We start from the raw sequence: 20,425 nt of genomic DNA on the forward strand, positions 1-20,425 counted from the left end.
TGATTTCAGGTTGCATTTTCTCTTGTTAAAACCAGACCCGTGCATGTACATAAAAGAGAAGAGCAAGATTTGTAGAAAAAGTAGGGGGGATATTTTAGCCAGGGCATGGCCAGGATATGGGGTATATCTGGAGGCAAAGACAGAAGTGTGAGTTTGGGCAAGAAGATTATTTCCAAATGGGAGACATGAGGTGCCCCAATAGAGACTGTTTTCCTCCTTGCCTTAAGGTAATAATGACTTTATCTAAAGGAGAGAGGGATGGGCTTAGGGGCCTGCCACCACATGCGAGTTCTTTGGCTATGATTTTTCACACATGGAATTAATCCAGAGAAAATAGACAAGAAAGCTAAATTTTTAAAGAAACTGTGGTTACAGAGGAATCCCAGCACTGGCTAATGGTAACCTTGTGAGTACTTAATCCATAAAGCAGGATTAGGGTTCCTTAAACTTGTACCACTGGGAAGGACCTGAAAAAGATGTGTAGCCTCCCAGAAAGTTGTCTTCCCTGTGTTCATGGAGGACAATGAACAATGAGGAACCTCACTGTGGCAGAACTAGGAACTGCCAGTTTGGTTAACCAAGAAGTACAGTCCCTTCTAAGTCCGATGGTCCCTACAATTCTTTTTTTTTTTTTTTTAATGGAATTTTGCTCTTATTGCCCAGGCTGGAGTGCAATGGTGCGATCTCAGCTCACTGCAACCTCCATATCCCAGGTTCAAGTGATTCTCCTGCCTCAGCCTCCCAAGTAGCTGGGATTACAGGTGCCCGTCACCATGGCCAGCTAATGTTTATGTTTTTAGTAGAGACAGAGTTTTGCTGTGTTGACCAGGCTGGTCTTGAACTCCTGACCTCAGGTGATCCACCCACCTGGGCCTCCCAAAGTGCTGGGATTACAGGCATGAATCACTGGGCCCGGCCTGTCCCTACAATTCTTAACAAACAAGATTTACTATTTTTTACAGATAGAAACTGCTTTTTGTTTGCCATTATCACAGTTTTTTTCCTATATGAAAATTCTTTCTCTCTCATTGTATGTTGTACACATTGAAGACAGATAATTTATCTTTTGACTTATGACTTATGGGTCACTAGAACATAATCTACACTTAGACTTGACAAATAGGACAGCATATCACACAGAAGTCCTGAATTTCAAGCTGGATGTGGTAACTGAATAAAACTTTGGTGTGCTCTTCACTGGAAAGGGGAGAGACCAGCAATGATGAGGAACAAGGGCCTGGGAATGTTGAGTAGTCAAGGGAATGGGTAGAGGCAAACGTGGTGGTTTGTCTATCCAAAGGCTCTTCCCTATACCCATGTCTTGACCTCCTCAATTGCAGAGGCTGGAAAGCTAAAGCACTCACCTTCCCAGACATCTTGTAGCTCAGGGTAATCAAGTGGCCCAGAGCTGGCCAGTGAGGCATGGGTAGAAGTTACTGGTGAGATTTCTGAGAAATATGATTGATTTTTAAGGGACAGTCTGGTCAAAGGCTGCCGTTCCCTTTGGCCTTTCCATCAGTCTTCCTGACCCCTTCCTTTTTCTTCTTGCTTAGACTAGGTAATTAATACTTGGAGGTGTAGCAGGTATTTTACGACAGTGAAGTAGAAATTTAAAAATGGTGGAATGAGATGGAAAGAGCTCCTATGAAACCACAAGTGAGGCTGCTCCACAGGCTGCTCCACAACCTCACTTCTTATGATATGAGAAAAATAAACTATCTGGTGGAACTACTGTGATTGAATGTTCTGCCATTTGGATCTGAATTAATTCTTTTTTTATTATTATTATACTCTAAGTTCTAGGGTACATGTGCACAATGTGCAGGTTTGTTACATATGTATACATGTGCCATGTTGGTGTGCTGCACCCATCAACTCATCAGCACCCATCAACTCGGATTACATGTTCCAAAGTCATTAAAGTACATGTTTTAGAAATAAGAGTATTTATCAAAGTGTGTTAAAAGATTTTGATCAAAAGTCAGTCCTATGGACAGTAGTTTGGGAAACACCAAGTTAAAGCAAATTAAACAGCTTACTTTATTTAAGGAAGTACAGGATACTGCATTTCCCTCACTTATTCCATTATCAAGTTCAATGCACTAGAACAAACTTTGGGAAATTCTGATGTATGACGTGTCAATAATATAGGACATAATTAATGACTTTTTCCTAAGTAAAAAAAAAAACAGGTTATAGTATGTATTTATGTTTACTAAGATTATGTCTTGCGAACATTTTTATCTATTTACTTATTTTGCTTTTCCATACTATCTAAATAAAATATAACTACTAATGTCATTCTTGTAATTAGAAACAGAAAACACAATACTGTTTTCTCAGTAGAATTCTGCTTACTTGGGAGGAATGAATGGAAACATGTGTTAAGTTACTGCATGCTGTATTATGTAATAGAACTACATTCCAGTAATTTATCTGCCTTAGATAGCATGACTATTCTAAGGTTGCTTCGTGGATCACGAGGTGAAGAGACCGAGACCATCCTGGCCAATATGGTGAAACTCTGTCTCTACTAAAAATACAAAAATTAGCTGGGTATGGTGGTGTGCACCTGTAGTCCCAGCTACTTGGGAGGTTGGGGCAGGGGAATCGCTTGAACCAGGGAGTCAGAGGTTTCAGTGAGCCAAGATCGCAGCACTTCACTCCAGCTTGGTGACAGAGTGAGACTCTGTCTCAAAACAAAAACAAAAACAAAAACCTACTGTTTGCTTAAAAACCTGCTGACAGAGCACATGACCAGCTAGGGAGATGGACATGGGAGGGATTGGGGGTGGGGGCTGAAGTTCTCTGTTTGTTCCTGAGAAAGTAAGAAACCCTCAGCTCAGACTAGTCTGTGGCACCAGCAGAACTGTCCTGAGGAGATGATAGAAACTGTTGCATAAAGAATACTCTGAAGACAGTCCTCACATGAGTGGCAGACAAGCTCACGGTGAGTATGGGTGCCTTCAGTTCTGTCAAAATGTTAAAATATATTAAGGAATAAATTAAGGAATATTAAAACCATTAGAATTTTATTTCTTCTACATCTAAGTGACCATATATAATTGTAATGTGGCCAAAACTAATTTGCCACCAAAAAAATCAATTATTTGTAATTTATTTAGACAATGGTTCTTTTCGAGGTTTCTAGAGAAAATTTAAAATGAAATACAAACTCAATTATAAAATTATTTTGCTATAGGGATATTAGACACTTAAATTAGATCTAAAATTCAATGGAAATAATGTACAACTATTAATACTCTTATTTTAATTGTTGTATTGTGGTTATGTAGGACATGTCATTTTTGTGGGAAGTACATACTAATGTATTTGGAAATGATGGGATATCCACTTGGAAACTTTCTTTCAAAAACTTCAAGAAAAAAGGTCTATGTATTTTTCTTGCAACTTTTCTGTAAATTTGTGATGATTTCAAAAATATAAAAATGCATTTAAATCAATGACTAAGCAAATCACTACACTAAATTCTACTCATCACCTTCTCCACACTTGTTTCAGATCACTAGAAATATCAATTGCAAGCTCACACAAGTGTGAACCAATTTATTAATGGCCACGCTAAGCTACACTGCTACAGAAAGGCATTGTCTCAGTATAGTTTTTGTCTAATGAGTACCCTGACAGCATCTCTATTTCTACTTAGAGGGTGAAACCACTTTGCCATTAAATAACTATTTTCAATGGTGGGAATTTTGTATACTCAAAAATATAGTAAAGATATCTCCTCCATAATCCGTTATATTCTCCAAGGTATTTTCACATACCTTACATCACTGAATTCACATCAGATTGGGCGGCAACTTGAGGGAGCTGAAAGAGAAGGAGTCCTAGACTAGGAAAGACTTGACCTGTGATTCCAGCTCCCCACACCCTGTGTGCCTTGGGAATAATGCCTAAGTGTTCTGGGCCTCTCCTTCAGCAGCTGCATCTCCTAAGTAATAAAGGTACTATTTACAATAATCACACTTTTTATTGTGAAGATGTAGTAAAGTAAAAGTCACCAGGATGAAGTATAAATCACAATCAAGGATCATTTGTTTATTCAACCGACAATTATCCTGTACTCGATCAGTGCCAAGCACTGTTCTAGGCACAGGAGACATAGCTATGCCCTACAGATATGGTTCCTGCCATCAAGTTCACAATCTAATGGAAGCAGAGACAGAGAGGACAATCTAATGGTGATATCACCAAGTGCCTGGGGTAAGGTAAAGAGTGACTTTAAGAAAAATAGTCACAGTGAGCTTCTTTAAGAAGAACTGACACTTCAGTAACAGGAGGCAGCTATGCTAAGACCTGCACAAGCAGCTGCCCGAGAGTGACCCATCAGAGCGGAAAGATGCCTTCAGAAGGAAAGATTGCTTTACAGAAATGCAGCTTTCTGTCAGTGTCCTGTGATCCCAGGCTGCAGAGTCTGTGAACACAGCATTATCCCTTCAACTGCTGGTTGTTTGGGTACATACATGGAGAAATTATATCAGGGTGAATAACAGTACCCCAATTATTCTAACCACAAGCTCAAAGAGATTCAGCTAAAGAATAACCCTAGACTTTTAAGTAATATTTTTTAAAGATAACGTGAGTATGCGTGTGTGTATGTGTGTAATATTATTCAAATTTTTATGTGATTACATTTCATAAGAATATTATTTCTGAAATCAGTTATTTTCTATTCCCCTAACTCAACAATTCCACTCCCATTTATGTACTATATTAGGGCAATTATCCTCAAGTATAATTAAGAAGCTAAAAAATGAGCACAGAAAGTCCTTGTGACCACGTACAAGCAGACTGCCTTATAATTGAATTGCATGAATCAGGTAAAAAGAAAGAAAGAAGAGAAAAGTTATTCCAACTCTAAAACCTCCAACTGACTATCCTACAGTCATGGATTGTTCACAAACATGGACTCTTAGTTTTATTGTCATTTACTTTGTACATTCACATCAGTAAAGTTTAGTCATTTGATTCATGCTTCAAAATTTTTTAATTGCAAAGTTTTCATGACTTGAAAATGGAAAACTCTTGAATTAGAAAGACTGTTCACATTTATGTGTCTGTCTATTGGTGCTAAAAATGATTTCTACATTTACATTCCAATCTAGGATTGCTCTCAGAGAATTCTGAAATGCTTTCTATATTTGGTAGGACTGCATCAGAAACAAAAATATGCACATTTATTTCTTGAAGGATCACACCATGCTTAACATGTAATTCCAGCTTCCCCTTCCTTTTTTCGTGGGGAAAAAAATGCTTTCAAGGTATGGATGGCACATGCCATTTGGCCTCAGACCAAAAATCATCTGAGGATCTGTGACTTCCTAGAAAGATGGGTGTCAGTCACAGAGGTCCTGGTTCAGAGGATGAGGCACACAAAGCCTCCTTATGTCAGGAGGGTACTAGAGTCAAGATTCTCATCCTCTCCCTTCCCATCTAATCTCTCTTCTTAAGAAGCACTTAAGGCACACAAAGTAAGTGTTGGGTGAATATTCCAGAATTAGCAAAGTGTGCTGAGACTTCTAATCATTTCACAACATTGTTCTCCCCATCTTTCTTCATATCTGAGTATTCGTGGAGTGAATGGCTGCTCTTCTCCAGTCCACTTTTCCCAGCTAAGTGAGGTTGTGTGGTTGTGTGATTGAGTGTTGGCCAACGGTGTGTGAGCAGAAGCTATTCCCCAAAGGAAACTGCATCCCCTATGCTGCTCTTTCCCTCACTCCTTGGACTGAACAACACTGACCACCCCAAGATGAAGGCAAATCCCTAGGGAGTGATAAAGCCACAAGATAAAGGATCCAGGTTCTTTGAATGACATCATGAAACAAAGTCACCTACTTTTGAGCTGTTACATGACAGAAAAATATTAATAAACTTCTATTTTGTTTAAACAATGGTGTTTTCAGTTTGTTGATGACAGTTCCATTAGTATCCATACTAGCATCCACAGTAATTAATTGAACATATATTTGATTGTCTCCGTTCTTTGTGCTAGGTACTGTGCTACTCTCAGTGGGAAAAAAATGAGAAGATATACTTCTCGCCCTTAAGGAGGTTGAAAACTAGTAGAAAATGATATGCATAGAAGTAACTACAAAGCAAGGGAGCATGCAAGAATGCACCAGAGAAGGAAGACAGCATAAAATTCTGTCAATCTCATAAATCTGTAACCAACATCATTTCTTGAATGCCCAGTATGTGGAATGACAAGCCAGCCTCCATGAAAATGATAAGGGCAGTGAAGCTTATTTACACCCCTCTTTTTTGCCTATTTCATATTTCTTCCTCCTTTCCCAGGCACCCAGAGCCTTCCATCTTCTATAAACCTCCCTTGCAGTGTCCCAGCAGCTTTGGATGGTACCCTATGCCCATACTCCCATCAATATATGCATGTCAAGTTTCTTTGTTCTCAGACTCTTACTGCCTCTGGTTCTTACTTAACAGGTGTTAAAGGTGTACTGTGGTGCTGCTTCTTTAGTAATAATAGTTAGCATTTCTTGAACATTTATTATGTACCAGGTACTATTCTAAGCTCTTTCTATGTAACTCATTTAATATTCACTGAAATCCCATGACAAAGCTACTGTTAGTAGGAAAACAGGCTCAGACAGGTTCAGAAATTTGTCCAAACTCACATAGCAAATAAGTGGTTTGTATTTGAACCCAGGCAGCCTGATTCCTGAGCATCCAGCATCTATCCTCTTAACTGCATACAGCACAACTTTTAGCATTTTGTCAGTCATCTTTGGAAAATAAGAGTTTTTAATGCTAAGTGTTGTGCTCACAGGAGTTAAAACTACTTTGGCAGGGCAATAAGAAAAGATAATTTGCATAAAAAGTCCTCACATCAGATCTTGTAGATAAAAATCTACCAAAGACGTGCCAAACCAAGTGCACTGTTTCTCTTCATAAGGTTAAATGAAGACTCTTGAGGAGATAAAAGATTCCCTCATCTCAAGAACTTACTACCCAAATGGCACTTGTAGTCTGTCTATTCCAGCGATGATCTGGTGCTCATTTAAGGAAGGAGTGCACTCCTATCAATAGGAAGATGATGTGCTTGGGTCCCATTCTATAGGATGGCAATATTTCCCAAATTGGGGTATGTTTTGATTGTCTCTTCTTCACTCCATTGGTGAGGGAGGCATTCCCACCCTGGACTTATAGGGATGGCAGAACACACACCATCCAGCACTGGGCAGATTATATCCCAGCAGTTTGTCAGTCACATAGATGCACAAACTGGAAGAACACCGCACTCCACTCAGGGCAGAGGGGGAGAGTCGCATTTGGGAACAGAGTGAACAAGCAGGGTTGTGGGAGGCAGGCTTTGTAGAACCAAGAGGGTGAGGTGACCCTTGATTCCTGCAGAATCATGTGCTTGGCTTGTTTTAATAATCTTGCAGGCAGGGAACTAAAGCCTGCTATTGAGGGATAAGCAGACACTGTGCCTGGTTCCTCTGATAAGCAGTGTTGTTTGGCTGGAGGACTTTATCCACAGGAGTAGAATGGAGGAGGGGAGAGCTTGTGATTAGGTCATTAAAAACTCTCCCAGTTTCAGATGGCAAAGAAGCACATAATGCTGAATCTTAATTTCAAGCCTGTTACCAAAAGTTGGAGGACAGTCATGAGTGATAGCAAGATGTGTTCATGTGCTTCGCAACACACACATAGGTATATTGATTATCTAGTGAGAACATTACTCCTTTTGCTAGAATTGAATGAGAATTTCATTAAATCCTCAGATTTTGTCAAGGAGGAAGTTTGGGGTTGATGCCATTGTGCATTTACCAGCTTTCAAAGACTTGCTCATCTCCCTTTCAAACAATAACAAGGCAAGTCCAAAACCTTTTCCGTGGGCAGTTAATATTGTCTACCCAGAATTTTAAAATATTGTTTCCTTTTCATTGCATTAATATTTGTTGTTTACCTTCTGCTTATAGAGATGCTGATATTCTAACTACAATAGTGATATAGTTGCCTTTTAAATAAGTAGGAATTTAAAACACAGGAAATAAAAGAATATCAAGTAAATAATACTATAGTAAATAGTACAGAGAAAAGTATAGTTATTAAACAAGACCCCAACATTTGGGAAATTCTTCAATATGAGATAAAGGTTTTCCTAGCTCATCCACTACGGGCACAGTGATAATGACTGTTAATATTAACTGAATACATTAAGTTTGGATATGAATGCTATCTGAGGAAGTTCTAATTCAAGACTCTCAAAGACTAAAGATTACAGAAAAAGTTTAGTTGCAAAGATCAACACTTATACAATGAAATCAATTATATATAGTCTATCAAATGTAAATAACCACACACATCTGTAGTTCAAGTAATGGTATTGACTATTGTTTCTCTATCTCAGGGAATGAGTGAAAACTAAATTGGAATGCTAGAGGTTAAGTCTCTATTCTGATTGTAATCTTTTTGTGATTTAGGCTACAGTTTTAATTTCTTTGTCATGTGCTTTATGCATTTTTTTGAAATGATACAGCATAGTGCACACAAGATAAGTAGGGCTTTATTGCAAGACAGACCTGGGTTCAAATCCTGCCTCTGCCATCCACTTGCTGGGTGACTTTGAAAAAATTATTTAGCCTCTCTGTACCTTGCTTCTTCGTCTGTAAGAAGAGATTATACTTCATTTGAAGAAATTGTCTGAGCAGTAGAACTAGTATGTAAAAAGGGCTCTGTATAGTGCCTAGCAGCACAGTAAGCTCCTGAGAGCTGGCACATGCAACAATTTGCTTAAAGTTTGAGGTTTAAAGTTTAATACTTCTCTTTCTGAGCTGTAGTTAGCATTAAGTATTTCACTCTCTCTGTAATTCTCTTATTTGTTGCCACAGAAATATGAAATCCAAGGACTCTGTAGACAGAAGTCTCCTCCTTTGTCAATGCCTCCTAGCAATTCCCTCTGCAAAATACCTCTTAGAAAAACACCAAAGACATGGAATCAACCTAAATTCCCATCAAGGATAGACTGGAAAAAGAAAATGTGGTACATATACATCATGGAATACTATGAGGCCATAAAAAAAAAAATGTGATCATATCCTTTGAAGGGACATGGATGGAGCTGGAGGCCATTATTCTTAGAAAACTAAAACAGAAATAGAAAACCAAGTAATACATGTTCTCACTTACAAGTAGGAGCTAAATGATGAGAACACATGAACACATAGAGAGGAACAAAACACCCTGGGGACTTTCAGAGGATGGAGGGTCGCAGAAAAAAGAAGATCAGGAAAAATAACTAAGTAATTCATCACCTAAGTACTAGGATTCATACTTGAGTGATGAAATAATCTGTACAACAAACCTCCATGACACCAGTTTACCTGTGTGACATACCTACACTTGTACCCTGAAGTTAAAATAAAAGTTTTTTGTTTGTTTGTTTGTTTCTTAAAGAAAACACCTGCTCTAGCAATAGGTGATGCGATTTCTTTCAGTCAAATTTGCTTTAAGTAGGGAGAAAGTCTCTGTCATAGCTGTTTATACATTATGAGCAAGGTGCCCAGGATAAAAGCTTCTGAACGGCTCACAGGAAAGTTTGAGACCTGAAAAAATGTATTGGTACTGGCATATGCAAATAAAAATCTTACTAAATCAAAACTGATAAAAGTTTACTTAACTACAATGCATAATATTATGCTATAGTGGACTGAATGAGATATCCAGCACTGACCTCCAGAATCCATAAATATTACCTATTTGGAAAAAAAAAAAAAAAAAAAAAAAAAAACCTTTGCAGAAATAAGTTAAGGATGTTTAGATGAGGAGATAATCTTGGATTATCTGAGTCAGCCCTAAGTGCCAACACAAGGGTCCATAGAACAGGGAGACAGAGGAGGAAGTTATCACACAGAGGAGAAGGTGATGTGGAAATTGAGGCAATGAATGAAGTGATACACCTACAAACCAGAAAATGCCAACAGCCTCCAGAGCCTGGGACAGTCCAGGAAAACCCTCTGCTGTAGATCCCAGAGCAGGCACAAACCTGTCAACACCTTGATTTTAAGCTGTGAAATTGATTTCTTAAATTTACTATTATACATTTAGTTCTGGAATACATGTGCAGAATGTGCAGGTTTCTTACAAAGGTATACATGTGCCATGGTGGTTTTATTCACCCATCAACCTGTCATCTACATTAGGTATTTCTCCTAATGCTATCCCTCCCCTAGCCCCCCACCCCCTGATAGGCCCCAGTGTGTGATGTTCCCCTCCCTGTGTCCATGTGTTCTCATTGTTCAACTCCCAATTATGAGTGAGAAAATGTGGTGTTTGGTTTTCTGTTCTTGTGTTAGTTTGCTGAGAATGATGGTTTCCAGCTTCATCCAAGTCCCTGCAAAGGACATGAACTTACCCTTTTTTATGGCTGCATAGTATTCCATGGTGTATATGTGCCACATTTTCTTTATCCAGTCTATCACTGACAGGCATTTGGATGGGTTCCAAGTCTTTGCTATTGTGAATAGTGCAGCAATAACATATGTGTGCATGTGTCTTTATAGTAGAATGATTTACAATCCTTTGGGTATATACCCAGTAATGGGATTGCTGGGTCAAATGGTATTTCTTGTTCTAGATCCTTGAGGAATCACCACACTGTATTCCACAATGGTTGAACTAATTTATACTTCCACCAACAGTGTAAAAGTGTTCCTATTTCTCCCCATCTTTGCTGGCATCTGTTGTTTGCTGACTTTTTAATGATTGCCATTCTAACTGGCATGAGATGGTATCTCATTGTGGTTTTGATTTGCATTTCTCTAATGACCAGTGATGATGAGTTTTTTTTTTTTCATATTTATTGGCTGCATAAATGTCTTCTTTTGAGAAGTGTCTGTCATATCCTTCACCCACTTTTTGATGGGGTTTTTTTTTCTTGTAAATTTGTTTAAGTTCCTCGTAGATTCTGGTATTAGCCCTTTGTCAGATGGATAGATTACAAATATGTTCTCCCATTCTGTAGGTTACCTGTTTGCTCTAATGATAGTTTCTTTTTCTGGGCAGAAGACCTTTAGTTTAATTAGATTCATTTGTCAGTTTTGGTTTTCGTTGCCACTGCTTTGGTGTTTTACTCATGAAGTCTTTGCCCCTGCCTATGTCCTGAATACTACTGCCTAGGTTTTCTTCTAGGGTTTCTATGGTTTTAGATCTTACATTTAAATCTTTAATTCATCTTGAGTTAATCTTTGTATAGGGTGTATGGAAGGGGTCCATTTTCAGTTTTCTGCATATGGCTAGCCGGTTTTCCCAAAACCACTTATTAAATAGGTAATCCTTTCCCTATTGCTTGTTTTTGTCAAGTTTGTCAAAGATCAAATGGTAGTAGATATGTGGTGTTATTTCTGAGGCCTCTGTTCTGTTCCATTCATCTATATATCTGTTTTGGTACCAGTACCATGCTGTTTTTGTTACTGTAGCCCTGTAGTATAGTTTGAAGCTAGGTAGCGTGATGCCTCCAGATTTGTTCTTTTTGCTTAGGATTTCTTGGCTATGCAGGCTCTTCTTTGGTTACACATGAAATTTAAACTAGTTTTTTCTAATTCTGTGAAGAAAGTCAATGGCAGCTTGACGGGGATAGCATTGAATCTATAAATTACTTTGGCCAGTATGGCCATTTTCACAATATTTATTCTTCCTATCCATGAGCATAAAATGTTTTTCCATTTGTGTCCTCTCTTATTTCGTTGAGCAGTGGTTTGTATTCTCCTTGAAGAGGTCCTTCCTATCCCTTGTAAGCTGGATTCCTAGGTATTTTATTCTCTTTGTAGCAATTATGAATGGGAGTTTTCTCATGATTTGGCTCTGTTTTTCTGTTATTGGTGTATAGGAATGCTTGTGGTTTTTGCACATTGATTTTGTATCCTGAGACTTTGCTGAAGTTGCTTATCAGCTTAAGAAGATTTGGGGCTGAAATGATGGAGTTTTCTAAATATACAATCATGTCATCTGCAAATAGAGACAATTTGACTTCCTCTCTTTGTATTTGAATATCTATTATTTCTTCCTCTTGCCTGATTGCCCTGGCCAGAACTTCCAATACTATGTTGAATAGGAGTGCTGAGAGAGGGCATCCTTGTCTTGTGCTGGTTTTCAAAGGGAATGCTTCTGGCTTTTGCCCATTCAGTATGATATTGGCCGTGGGTTTGTCATAAATAGCTTTTATTATTTTGAGATACGTTCCATCAATACTAGTTTATTTAGAGTTTTTTGCATGAAGGGGCATTGAATTTTGTCAAAGGCCTTTTCTGCATCTATTGAGATAATCATGTGGTTTTTGTCATTGGTTCTGTTTATGTGATGGATTATGTTTACTGATTTGCATATGTTGAACCAGCCTTGCATCCCAGGGATGAATCTGACTTGATGGTGATGGATAAGCTTTTTGATGTGCTACTGGATTCGGTTTGCCATTATTTTATTGCAGATTTTTGCATTGATATTCATCAGGAATATTGGCCTGAAATTTTGTTTTTTGTGTGTGTCTCTGCCGTTTTGGTATCAGGATGATGCTGGCCGCATAAAATGAGTTAGGGAGGAGTCCCTCCGCTTCTATTGTTTGGAATAGTTTCAGAAGGAATTGTACCAGCTCCTCTTTGTACCTCTGGGAGAATTCGGCAGTAACTCTGTATAGTCCTGGGCTTTTTGTGGTTGGTAGGCTATTAATTACTGCCTTAATTTCAGAACTTGTTATTGGTCTATTCAGGGATTTGACTTCTTTCTGGTTTAGTCTTGGGAGGGTGTATGTGTCCAGGAATTTATCCATGTCTTCTATATTTTCTAGTTTATTTGCATAGAGGTTTTTATAGTATTTTCTGATGGTAGTTTGTATTTCTGTGGGATCAGTGGTGATATCCCCTTTATCTTTTTTCATTTTTGTCTATTTGATTCTTCTTTCTTTTCTTCTTACTAATCTGGCTAGTGGTCTATTCTGTTACCATTTTCAAAAAAACAGCTCCTGGATTCCTTGATTTTTTGAAGCATTTTTTTGTGTGTCTATCTCCTTCAGTTCTGCTCTGATCTTAGTTATTTCTTGTCTTCTGCTAGCTTTTGAATTTTATTTGCTCTTGCTTCTCTAGTTCTTTTAATTGTGATGTTAGGGTGTCGATTTTAGATCATTTCCCCCTTTCTCATGTGGGCATTTAGTGCTGTAAATTTCCCTCTACACACTGCTTTAGCTGTGTTCCAGAGATTCTGGTATATTGTGCCTTTGTTCTCATTGGTTTCAATGAACTTATTTATTTCTGCCTTCATTTTGTTATGTACCCAGTAGTCCTTCAGGAGCAGGTTGTTCATTTTCCATGTAGTTGTGTGTTTTTGAGTGAGTTTCTTAATCCTTGTTTTAATTTGATTGCACTATGGTCTGAGAGACTGTTAGGATTTCCATTCTTTTGCATTTGCTGAGGAGTGTTTTACTTCCAATTATGTGGTCAATTTTAGAATAACTGTGATGTGGTGCTAAGAAGAATGTATATTCTGTCAATTTGGGATGAAGAGTTCTTTTATATCTATTAGGTCTGCTTGGTCCAGAGCTGAGTTCAAATCCTGAATATCCTTGTTAATTTTCTGTCTCATTGATCTATCTAATATTGACAGTGGGGTGTTAAAAGTCTCCCACTATTATTATGTGGGAGTCTAAGTCTCTTTGTTGGTCTCTAAGAACTTGCTTTATGAATCTGGGTGCTCCTGCATTGGATGCATATATATTTAGAATAGTTAGCTCTTCTTGTTTCATTGATCCCTTTACCATTGTGTAATGCCCTTGTCTTTTTTGATCTTTGTTGTTTTAAAGTCTGTGTAATCAGAGACTAGGTTTGCAACCCTGTTCTTTTTTTTTTTTTCTTTTCATTTGCTTGGTAAATATTCCACCATCCCTTTATTTTGAGCCTATGTGTGTCTTTGCACATGAGATGCGTCTCCTGAATACAGCACACCAATGGCTCTTGACTCTTTATCCAATTTACCAGTCTATGTGTTTTAATTGGGGCATTTAGCCCATTTACATTTAAGGTTAATATTGTTATGTGTGAATTTGATTCTGTCATTATGATGTTTTCTGGTTATTTTGCCTGTTAGTTGATGCGGTTTCTTCATAGTGTCAATGGTCTTTACAATTTGGTATGTTTTTGCAGTGACTGGTACCAGTTGTTCCTTTCCATATTTAGTGCTTTCTTCAGATCTTGTAAGGCAGTCCTGGTGGTGACAAGATCTCTCGGCATCTGCTTGTCTGTGAAGGATTTTATTTCTCCTTCACTTATGAAGCTTAGTTTGGCTGGATATGAAATTCTGGGTTGAAAATTCTGTTCTTTAAGAATGTTGAATATTGCCCCCTGACTCTATTCTGGCTTATATACTCTCTGTAAAGAGATCCATTGTTAATCTTATGGGCTTCTCTTTGTGGGTAACCCAACCTTTCTCTCCGTCTGCCCTAAACATTTTTTTTAATTTCAACCTCGGTGAATTTGATGATTATGTGTCTTGGGGTTGCTCCTTTCAAGGGGTATCTTTGTGGTGTTCTCTGTATTTTCTGAATATGAATGTTGGCCTGTCTTGCTATGTTGAGGAATTTCTCCTGGACAGTATCCTGAAGAGTGTTTTCTAACTTGGTTCCATTTGTTCCATCATTTTCACGTACACCAATAAAACGTAGCTTTGGTCTTTTCACATACTCCCATATTTCTTGGAGGATTTTTTTCATTCCTTTTCTTTCATTTTTCTCTAATCTTGTCTTCACACTCTATTTCATTAAATTGATCTTCAATCTCTGATATCCTTTCTTCCCGCTTGATCGATTTGGCTATTGATACCTGTGTATGCTTCATCAGGTTCTCATGCTGTGTTTTTAAGTTCCATCAGATCATTTATGTTCTTTTCTTATTCTAGTTAGCAATTCCTCTAACCTTTTTTCAAGGTTCTTAACTTCCTTGCATTGGATTAGAACATGCACCTTTAGCTTGGAGGAGTTTGTTATTACCCACCTTCTGAAGTCTACTTCTGTCAATTCATCAAACTCATTCTCCATCCAGTTTTGTTCCCTTGCTGGTGAGGAGTTGTGATCCTTTAGAGGAGAGGAGGCATTCTGGTTTTTGGAATTTTCAGCCTTTTTGCACTGGTTTTTCCTCATCTTCATGGATTTATCTACCTTTGGTCTTTGATGTTGGTGACCTTTGGATGGGGTTTCTGTGTAGACATCTCTTTTGTTGATGTTGATGGTATTCCCTTCTGTTTGTTAGTTTTCCTTTTAATAGTCAGGCCCCTCTGCTGTAGGTCTGCTGGAGTCTGCTGGAGTTTGCTCCAGACCCCATTTGCCTGAGTATCACCAGTGGAGGCTGCGGAACAGCAAAGATTGCTGCCTGTTCTTTCCTCTGGAAGCTTCATACCAGAGGGGCACTCACTAGATGGCAGCCGGACTTCTCCTGTATGACATGTCTGTTGACCCCTGCTGGGAGCTGTCTCCCAGTCAGGAGGCACAGGGATCAGGGACCCACTTGAGGAGGCAGTCTGTCCATTAGCAGAGCTCAAGTGCTGTGCTGGGAGATCCACTGCTCTCTGCAGAACTGGCAGGCAGAAACATTTAAGTCTACTGAAGCTGCGCTCACAGCCACCCCTTCCCCCAGGTGCTCTGTCTCAGGGAGATGGGAGTTTTATCTATAAGCCCCTGACTGGCATTGCTGCCTTTCTTTCAGAGATACCCTGCCCAGAGAGGAGAAGTCTAGAGATACAGTGTGGCTACAGCAGCTTTGTGGCACTGTGGTGGGCTCCGCCCAGTTCAAACTTCTCAATGGCTTTGTTTACACTGTGAGGGGAAAAATGCCTACTCAAGTTTCAGTAATGGCGGATACCCCTCCCCACACCAAGCTGGAGCTTCCCAGTTTGACTTCAGACTGCTGTGCTGGCAGCGAGAATTTCAAGCTAGTGGATCTTAGCTTGCTGGGCTCCATGGGGGTGGGATCTGCTGAGCTAGACGACTTGGCTTCCTGGCTTCAGCCCCCTTTCCAGGGGAGTGAAAGGTTCTGTCTCGCTGGCATTCCAGTAGCCACTGGAGTATGAAAAAAACCTCCTGAAGCTAGCTGGGTGACTGCCCAAATGGCTGCCCAGTTTTGTAGTTGAAACCCAGTGCCCTGGTGGCGTAGACACCGGAGGGCATCTCCTGGTCTGCAGGTTGAAAGACCATGGGAAAAATGCACTATCTGAGCTGTAATGTACTGTTACTTATGGCACAGTCCCTCAAGGCTTCCCTTGACTAGGGGAGGCAGTTCCCCAAGCCCTCGCACTTCCTGCATGAGGCGATGCCCACCCTGCTTCGGCTCGCCCTCCATGGGCTGCACCCACTGTCTAACCAGTTCCAGTGAGATGAACCGGGTACCTCAGTTGGAAATGCAGAAATTACCTGCCTTCTGCATTAATCTCGCTGGGAGTTGCAGACTGGAGCTGTTCCTATTCAGCCGTCTTGCCAGCCAAAATTGATTTTGGACTTCTGGCCTCCATAATTCCAAGAGAATACGTTCGATTGTATTAAGCCACCCAACTTGTTACAGCAGCTATAGGAAACTGACACAGATGCCGAATGGTCTGCATCTCAGCTATCATAACAATAACATAATGAAGCTCACACCATAAGACTATCAACTCATAACAACTCTCAACTTTATAAAAATTCTTTCATAAATTAAATAGCCAAAAATTATACATAATATGGGAAGTGTGGTTATATTTTAATATGTCTGATATGGTGAGAAGCAAAGCCTCTAAAAATAAAAGATCTTAGGAATATAAATGTCTTAACATGTTCCTGAGTCTGTGGGTCCTGAGATGCTCTCTAATTACTTGGAAACACTCCCAGTGTCATCTGTAGTTGGATTAATTAACTCCCAGCTTAAGTAATTGGGAGTAACAGCTATTTCATTGTTTAACCACAGACACATTGCCCTCCCTCCCACATACCAGAATAGGGAGATTAAGCACATGGCCAGAAGAAAAAATAAATGTACTTTTGATGAGAATAACTTTTTTTGGCCCAGCTTTACTATTAATTAGTATTTTCACGAGAACTCTATCCAAGTTATGAAATGTATTTAGGTAATCCCAAGTACAACAAGTAGATAGGTAGAATGTCTAAATCTCAAAAGTAGAATGTCAAAATCTCAGAATGTCAAAATCTGTTTGACATTACAGCTGGCTTGTGGCATTGAACAATTTTTTCCCTGTCTTATACTTTTCTGTGTATCTTGAATTTTTAAACAATAAGCAATAATCCCCTCTCAAATCAGAAAAAATAGAAATAAAGATGAACACCCTAAATTTACTTAGTTTCTATTTATGCTCAAATATGGAAAATTGGACCCCAGTTACTTTGCTTCAGTGCTTACTTGCTATCAAAGAAGCCTCCTTTGTATTGACTGAGCCCCAAACCTGCTCTAAGGTTTGCTGGCCTGGTTCCTTAGACATACTGACTGCCCCACTTTATCACTTAGAGCAGGAAAGAGCACCATAGAGTATGGCTTATTAAGGTCTCTATCATGGTATAACTGAGCAAGTCAGTGCTGAGACACTTTCTAACACTTTCTAACAAAACCTACCATTTATACAGCAACTTTTTTTTTTTCTTGAGACAGAGTCTATCTCTGTCACCATATTGGCCAGGCTGGTCTCAAACTCCTGACCTCAAGTGATCCACCTACCTCAGCCTCCCAAAGTGCTGGAATTACAGGCATGAGCCACCATGCCTGGCCTGCAGCAACATCCTTCTAACTGAAACAAATTTGATTCTTGGTCTCCCTTTGACTTATGAGATGGCCCGAGGAACCTTGTTTTAACTCAAAATTAATTCTAAATAACTACAAGTCTTTATTATTCTTATCAAGATCTTACATGTGGTCTTCTATTCAGGTAGAGACTAATCCACAAGGTTGGCAAGTTACACACAGAGAGAGGTAATTTACCTTCCTAACCAGTTTCAGTTTCATAATCACAGCACCATTAGTTTCACCTCTGCATATAATTAAGTGAAGACTCACCCAGCTGTAGCCATACAAACTGGGTGATCATTCAAAATCTGCATAAATAGCTTTGTGTCCTTTCTATTTCTTGCCTCTCATCTGCCTAGGTAGTTGTGAAACACAAACCCCCAAACATCTTCAAAAACTGTCATAGATTATCGCTGAAGCATAAACTACTTTTAAAGCATTTCTGCCATGGAGATAGATTCCTATCATACCTTTCCTTTCAATTAAAGCCTGACTGGAATATTTTTAGCAGGGAACAATGAAGTCTGTTTATAAAAAGTTGTTATTAATTTGTGCAAGCCCATTTCTATGGCTTTAAAGCAACTATGAATCACACAAATCCATGTGGGCAAGAAAAAAATTTTAATTTGAGTTTCCAGATCATTTTTACAATGTGAGTTATTTCTTTCCGAAACTAATTACTAAAGGAAGCAGGGCAGGGTGAGAAGAGAAACAGCCAAGCTAAGTAAAAGGAAAAAAGAAAAGACTAAGCATTTTTCTCGAGATCAGAGAAATAGCAATCACGTAACAATGTTTTTTACCCTGCTAACACAGAAACCAATTTCACTGACTTGAGACACACTGCAGAAGAGAACTGGGTTTCTCAGTGAATCATGAACTGCCTCTGACCCTCAGTTCCTATCGCTGGAAATCAGAGCCGTGGGCCAGCTGGGCAGTTTCCATGCTGTACTCAGTGGCATTTGAAGGGTTGTAAGCATGTGCTTAAGGGCAGCCCAAGTTCCACACCCTTCAGCTTTTATCTGTTATGTACATTAACTCACATAAGATTTTTGTTTTAGAAAGAAATAAGATGTGGCTTTTTGTTGGTTTGTATAAGACAAATTGAAAAATAAGACTGGTTAATAGTAACTATAAGAAAAAAATATCTTTACATTTTATGGTGCCTGGCCCCATAAATTATATCAACAACCATTTCTCCTAGTCCTCATGTTGCAGGAGAGACAGTTATTACAGAGGAGATTGATGACCTCAAACACTCTCTTACATCCAGTTAAGAATGTCACGTGTTATAGAAAAGAATTGCAAATAATCCACCTCTATCACCAACACCTCTATTTTCTCATATAGTTTCATTTTTTTCTCAACTCTAAACTTCTCACATATTTTGCTGCTTCTCTCTCTCAACAAACTTAGGATATAATTCCCTAGGACTGGTCCAGAGAACCAGTCTTTAGTGAAACTGCCCTCAATAAGTATGAATCAGAGATGCTGAATACACAGATTCTCCTTTTACTCAATATTCATTCATTTCAAAAAGATGTATGTCGCTCCTCCAATATATCAGCGATCAGAACAGGTAAAGACCCATCCTCAGGGGATTTCCAATCTATGCCCCTGCAATACAGTTCCAGTCTTTGTAACATCATATCAATGATGCCTGAATGCTGACTTCCAAGGAAAACAGGATCAATTCCAAAGTATTTCTCAAGACTTCCTCCAGTAAACCCATTGATTTTCCTTGCAAAGAGCTGAAACTTTTGTGACACTTACAGAGTCACTAATTATGTGTTTTGGTTACCAAGCAGCATTGCCATTTGTATCATCCATTTTCATGCTGCTGATAAAGACAAACCCAACACTGGGCAATTCACAAAGGAAAGATGTTTAATGGAGAACTCACAGTTCCGCCTAGCTGGGGAAGCCTCACAATCATGGCAGAAGACAAGGAGGAGCAAGTCACATCTTATGTGGATGGCGTCAGGCAAAGAGAGAGCTTGTGCAGGCAAACTCCTGTGTTTAAAGCCATCAGATGTTGTGAGACTTATTAACTATCAGGAGAACAGCACAGGAAAGACCTCCCCACACCCCCGTGATTCAGTTATCTCCCACCAGGCCCCTCCCACAACTCGTGGGAATGATGGGAGCTACAAGATGAGATTTGGGTGGGAACACAGAGCCAAAACGTATCACCACTCAAAACACACTCCAACAGCAAAAAGGAGTTCCAAAGTCATTAGATTTCTCATATTATGGGAAAGGGGTACCTGAGCCAGGATAATATTTCTTAGCACCCCCTTTTTGTTCCAGCCACTTCTCTCACATCCTTTCTACTGTGCTTCTCTTACCCAATCTCCCTGGAAAACCCCTTCACTGCCTCTAGCTAACCCCTTCCTTTTTCTCCTTGTTTCCATGTCCTCTAGACCCTTCATCACAGAAGTCCAAACTGCCAGCTCAGCAAGAAAGGAACATCTTTGGATTGCAGGAGACGGAAAAACGTTGAGGATGCCAAGCCAAGCCAGAGGGAAGGAAAGGCCAGATACTCCGTGATTTAATCATGTTACAGCCTCACAAAGATGCAAAAGATTCCTGTCTACTTGCCGCAGTATGACTCATTCTAGAAAGAGGAGTTTCAATGA

At 39.3% G+C, this 20,425-nt stretch overlaps 1 long non-coding RNA gene across 1 annotated transcript; it reads left to right on the top strand.

Annotated features, from left to right (window-relative positions):
- Positions 1–2,786: 2,786 nt before the first annotated feature.
- On the top strand, positions 2,787–20,425 carry LOC108585936. The gene is made up of 2 exons (XR_001902532.3): positions 2,787–2,950; positions 20,210–20,425. It is a non-coding gene; the product is annotated as an uncharacterized LOC108585936 (long non-coding RNA).

Source organism: Papio anubis, chromosome 3 (genome assembly GCF_008728515.1).
Source record: "Papio anubis isolate 15944 chromosome 3, Panubis1.0, whole genome shotgun sequence".
Classification (NCBI taxonomy): Eukaryota; Metazoa; Chordata; class Mammalia; order Primates; family Cercopithecidae; genus Papio; species Papio anubis.